Genomic DNA, 5,852 nt, shown 5'->3' with positions numbered 1-5,852 from the left:
GATCTGTTCATTTGTGAGAGTGGGTGTTAAAGCCCCCCAGTATTATTGTGTAAGGATCAATGTGTGTTTTGAGTTTTAGTAATGTTTCCTTTACAAATGTGGGTGCCCTTGCATTTGGGGCATAGATGTTCAGAATTAAAATTTCATCTTGCTGGATATTTCCTTTGATGAGTCTGAAGTGTCCTTCCCCATCTCTTTTGGTAATTTTTGGTTGATACTTTATTGGATATTAGGTTGGCTACTCCTTGTCTCTTGGGATCACTTGCTTGGAATATTTTTTCCTGCCTTTTACTCTGAGATAGTATCTGCCATCGTCACTAATGTATGTTTCCTGTATGCAATAAAATGCTGGGCACTGTTTACATATCCAGTCAGTTAGCCTATGTCTTTTTATTGGGGAATTGAGATTATTGATGCTAAGAGCTATTAAAGATCAATGATTGTTGGTTCCTGTTACTTTTTTTCTTTTTGAGGGCAATGAACCAGCCATTTAATAGAAACTCATGAAGGCAGAAGTTCAGAGCTGCCCACCTTGCCACTCCACTAAATACAGATCTGCATTGGCCAGGGGCCATCTATTCAGCCAGGGAGACCAGATCCAGCTGGAAGGTGCTTCAAAAGGGAAGGGCATGGTTAAAAGAATATGGGCACAGGGTCCCCAAAGCAAAATCTTTACAAAAGGGGGTTCTCCTCTCCCCTAAACCAAAGTGTCACATAAGTTCAAAATAAAATATAAAGTAAAAATACTGCATTGGAAAAGTTTGCTATGAGCCAGGCGTAGTGGCGCATGCCTTTAATCCCAACAGTTAGGAGGCAGAGGCAGGTGAATTTCTGAGTTTGAGGCCAGCCTGGTCTACAGAGTGAATTCTAGGATAGCCAGGGCTACACAGAGAAACCCTGTCTCAGAAAAACAACAACAACAGCAACAACAAAACAAAGCAAAAAACAAAAAAAAAAGAAAGAAAGAAAAGTTTGCTATGTTAAGCCTTTACAATAGGGAGACTGGCCCTAAAGTGTCAAACATCCAGTAAAAGGCCATGGAAGTGCAGCCTATACCTAAAATACTATGTATATAGCCTATATGTAGTGCTTTGGGGCCCATGTGGAGGCAGAGGGGTGGGGACCCTGATGTGGCCACACATCTTAGCACGGCCTTAAGCTCCAACTCAAGGGGATTAATTCCAGGGCCATAAGCACCCTAGATTCACAACCAATAGCCACCTGTTGCTCACTTTCCATCTGGACGATGTGGCTAGCAACATGCACACTTCTCTTTGGGGCCACTGAGCTTGGCGTTAAGTGCTATAGGGTGAGAATGTGGGGGAGCTGCTCTCCAAGCTGCTTCCTAGTCACCCGGGTTACAGGCAATTCATTTTCCCACCTTCAATCCTGGGGTGTAAGTGTCCTTTTGACGCACTGGCTGCTCTTCCCCACAGGCCTGGTCGGAGCAGAGTAAGGGGGTGGTGGGGGCTGCTCCTCATTCAGCCCATAGTTGGGGTGGCCAGGACTGCACTTGGCTTCTTTGATGTAGAGTTCTAGGAGTACCTTGGTGGGCTGTCTGTCTACTTGCTCCCGGGGTACACCATGGCTGAGCAGCCAGCCTAAGAGGTCCTTACGAGTTGGATCGGGCCACAACATGAGCTTGGTGCGGCCTAGATGGCTCTGGTGCCAGAGTAGGCCCACATCAGCAATAGTCTGAAAGTCCATCACAGTCTCCAATACTGTTATGCCACTTACCAGCAGGCTGACCAGCGAAAGGCGCAGTTCAGAGGGTGCTGCTGTGAGCAGGCTTTGCTGCAGGCATTGAGGGAAGGACACATCTTCTGGGGCCAGGTCCACAGGCCCTTCTGGTCAAGGTAGATCCATTCGATCATGCCCAGCTCACGCACCAGCTGGATGCCTTCGTCCATGGTCGTCCAGGGCCTGAAGGGTAGGTAACTCAATGGCCTCAAAATGCAGGGATTCCCAGTGCCAGGCCTGCAGCAGCCAGTTCAGTAGAGTTTGGCAGCCAGCCGCCACCCCCACCCCCATCCCCATCATGGGTGAGGTCACCCAGCAGCCCCAGCTCCCCGGAATTCAGGGACAGGGCAGGGCCTCTCTAGTCATACACCCGCAGGATCCAGGTGACCATGAGCTCATTGGGGTACTGCCAACAGCTCCATGTATCTGGGTGGGCACCAGCACTCTCCCTGCCATGGCCCTTACAGTCTCAAGGTAAGACTAGCAAGAGGGCTGGAAGCAATGCTGTCGCAGAGGCTGAAGGGAAGTAGGGTGTTTGCAGAAACCACCTGGATGGAAGCCTGGTTGTCTGAAGGAACTGCCTCTGTCACAGTAAAACGATGATGGATGGCTATGTGGCTTCATGATACACCAGGACAGATTTCACCTCACACGCAATCGCTACGGGCACAAGCCACAGCTGCGTGTCCCAATTTATAGTACATGCTGCCTGTCAGTCCTACCCATCAACGGATCCTGTTTCTTTTGTTGTTAGTAGTGGAATTATTTTTGTGTGGTTCTTTTCTGTTTTTGTGTGTGTGTGTGTGTGTGTGTGTGTGTGTGTGTGAGATGATTAATTTATTGGTTTTTCTTGAGTGTAGTTTCCTTGTGTTGGAGTTTTCCTCCTATTATCCTCCGTAGGGCTGGATAAGTGAAAAGATATTGTTTAAATTTGGTTTTGTTCTGGAATATCTTGTTTTCTCCATCTATGGTGATTGAGAGTTTTGCTGGGTAGAGTAGCCTGGGCTGGAATTTGTGTTCTCTTAAGGCTCTCTTAGAGTCTAAAATCTTCTGGCTTTCAGAGTCTCTGTTGAAAAGACGTGTAATTCTGATAGGTCTTACTTTATGTTTATTTGACATTTTTCCCTTACCACTTTTAATATTCTTTCTTTGTTCTGTGTATTTAGTGTTTGATTATTATGTGGCGAGAGAAATTTTTTTTCTGGTTGAATCTATTTGGTGTTTTGTAGGTTCTTATACCTTTACAGTTATCTATTTCTTTAGGTTAGAGAAGTTTACTTTTATGATTTTGTTGAAGATGTTTACTGGCCCTTTTCATGGGGAATCTTCTCTCTCTTCTATTCCAGTTATCCGTAGGTTTGGCCATTTCATTATGTCCTAAATTTCCTGGATCTTTGGGGTTAGAAGCATTTTGCACTTTGTATTTTCATTGACTGCTGTGTCAATATCTTCTACACTTGAGATTCTCTTTTCTATCTCTTGCATTCTGTTGGTAATGATTACATCTATAACTCCTGATCTCTTTTCTAGGTTTTCTATCTCAACGGTTGCCTCCCTTTATGATTTCTTTATTGTTTACATTTTCATTTTTAAATCCTGGATGGTTTTGTTCAATTCATTCACCTGTTTGATGTGTTTTCCTCTATTTGCTTGAGAGATTTGTATGTGTCCTCTTTAGGGGCTTCTGCATGTTTACCTGTGTTCTCCTGTATTTCTTTAAGGGAATTATTTCTGTCATCCTTAAGGTCCTCTATCATCTTTATGAGATGAGATTTTAGGTAATAATCTTGCTTTTCAGATGCATTAGGGTATCCAGGGCTGGCTGTGGTGGGAGATCTAGGTTCTGATGGTGCCAAGTGTCATTCATTTCTGCTGTTTATGTTCTTGCACCTGCCCCTTGACATCTTGTTATCTCAGATGTTAACTGGCTTTGCTGTCTCTGACTGGATCTTGTCCCTCCTGTGAGCCTGTAAGCCTGGTTGTGACAGACCTTCTGGGAGTTAAGCTGTCTCTGGGTTTGGAAAGGGGTCTGGAGCTCTGGCTGTGCCCCAGGCTGAGTTGTTGGCTGGAAGGAAGTTGTGTCTCCAGCAGAGCAAGACAGAGAGGACCTGCCTCAGCTTGGCCCTGTGAGGGTCCCAGTTAGGCCAGATATTGGGGCAGAGTGTGTCTCACCTGTGAGCCTGGTTGTGGCTGACCTTCTAGGAGTCAAGCTGTCTCTCAAAGAAAGAACTTTATAAGCAGATTTCTACAGAACTGAAATAATCTATGAATCACCAATGGCCTGGATGAGTTTAACATTAGGAAATGAACATAATGCTTTAGGACAGGGGTGGAATAGTATGATTTATAGTGGTATATTTGAGTGTACATCTGTGATGGATAATATAAATTGTTGGCTTGATCAGACTAAGAAACACATAGGGAATTAAAGACACTCCCCTTTATATATGTCTGTGAGGGTTTCTCCAGAAAGAATTAACTGAGGTGCAAGACAGGCCCTTACTGAGTTTATACCATCCCCTGTGCTGGGGTTTTAGTCTGAATAAAAAACAGATAGTAAGAGATAATCACTTAACCCCAGCACTCACCCCTCTCCATTTTCTGGCAAAGGACACTGTGTGACCAGCTGCCTCACCTTTATGAACTTTTTTGTTGTTACTCAGATCAGTGTTTTATCACAGCAACAAAAAAGTAGCTAACTGCTGCAGGATGCAAATCAGAGCCACAAGGTCTTAATAGTTAGGTTTGGCTGCAGATGGTCCACAGAACAGAGTAACCAGACTTCCAGAGAATAAGAAAAAGGAGAAAAGTAACATTTGAGATGGAAGCATCTCTGTGTGTGTTTCTCTGTGTGTGTGTGTTTCTCTTTCTTTCGGTATGCCTGTTTCTCTGCCTGACTGTCTCTGTCTATCTCTGTATGTCTGTTTCCCTTTCTCTCTGGGAGTATGTCTGTCTGTCTCTATGTGTTTGAGTTTCATATGTGTGTGTGTGTGTCCTCATTTATCTTTCTTTGGCTTTCTCTCTCTCTCTCTCCTTTGTGTTTGATATCAAATGCATGATCTCATGTATGCTTGGCAAATGCTCTATCATAGAGCCCCAGATACATGTCACCTACTCTCAGGATAACAAAATATCACTTCTGTCATTGATATTAGTCTGAAAAACCACCTATAGCTTTATAAGTTTGGGAATAAGCAGGGTTGGATTCCTCCAAGATACCAGATCCTCATTTCTTTAACCTTCAAATATTTCCATATTTGCACATATGATTGAGTGAAGGCACATTTGGGCTGATGATGTTCCTAAGTGCAACACAACTGTCACTGCACCAGCACTCCAGATGCATACTTCAGACACAGAGTATAAGGTGATGTAACTATAGAGAACAAAGCACTTGAGAACAGAACTACAAACCAATAGACTCTAGCAAGCATCAGACGTGGGAAATAACAATACACAGACACTCCCTTTGAACATACAAATAGATTTATCACCGCTCGCTGACTCATTTTTGCCTAGTCATTCTGATTTCATCCAGAGTTCTGGCCTCCAGAAGCATGAGTGAATGTGCTTCAGGTATTTAAGTCATTGGGTTTGTAGTGTTTTATTAAAACAGCTGCAGGCAACTAAAATCGCCATCCTAAAGGCTGGTTATATCCTCTCCTTAGAGAAGTTTTAAGCAGCTACTGTGCAATTTCATTTTATTCTCCTGAGTTATGCTCTGACTATGTCATTAGTCCTAGGCTATAGCTTACATATGTTTTTTCAGCTATTAGAGATTAAAAACTGCTTGTCAAACATGAAATGAATACTCTAGATACCAAGCAATAAATATATCAGTTAGCTGAATATATTTAATTTAGTTAAATCCTTACTAATGTAGAGAAAAACATAATAGGCTAAGTTCATGAGTGATAGGACACAATCCATTCTGTGCCTAGCTTTTCTAACAGTGGTGTGTCATAGGCCGTGGCTGTTTGATATATACCAAATAGCTGGCTGGGAGGAAACCCAAGATGAGCAGATGAGCAGTGCTCCTATCCTCTCTGACCAGGTAGCATCATTTGGGGGTCATTTTCTCTAAACTAGCACTTTTGTACACTGGCATTTCT

At 43.5% G+C, this 5,852-nt stretch overlaps 1 pseudogene; it reads right to left on the bottom strand.

Annotated features, from left to right (window-relative positions):
- Positions 1–1,369: 1,369 nt before the first annotated feature.
- On the bottom strand, positions 1,370–2,137 carry LOC110292367 (annotated as a pseudogene).
- Between the last annotated feature and the right edge of the window lie 3,715 nt (positions 2,138–5,852).

The sequence above is a fragment of the Mus caroli genome, chromosome 4, assembly GCF_900094665.2.
Source record: "Mus caroli chromosome 4, CAROLI_EIJ_v1.1, whole genome shotgun sequence".
NCBI classification, from domain to species: Eukaryota; Metazoa; Chordata; class Mammalia; order Rodentia; family Muridae; genus Mus; species Mus caroli.
The sequence above is the reverse complement of the archived record's forward strand: the minus strand, read 5'-3'. Positions and strand labels throughout refer to the sequence as shown.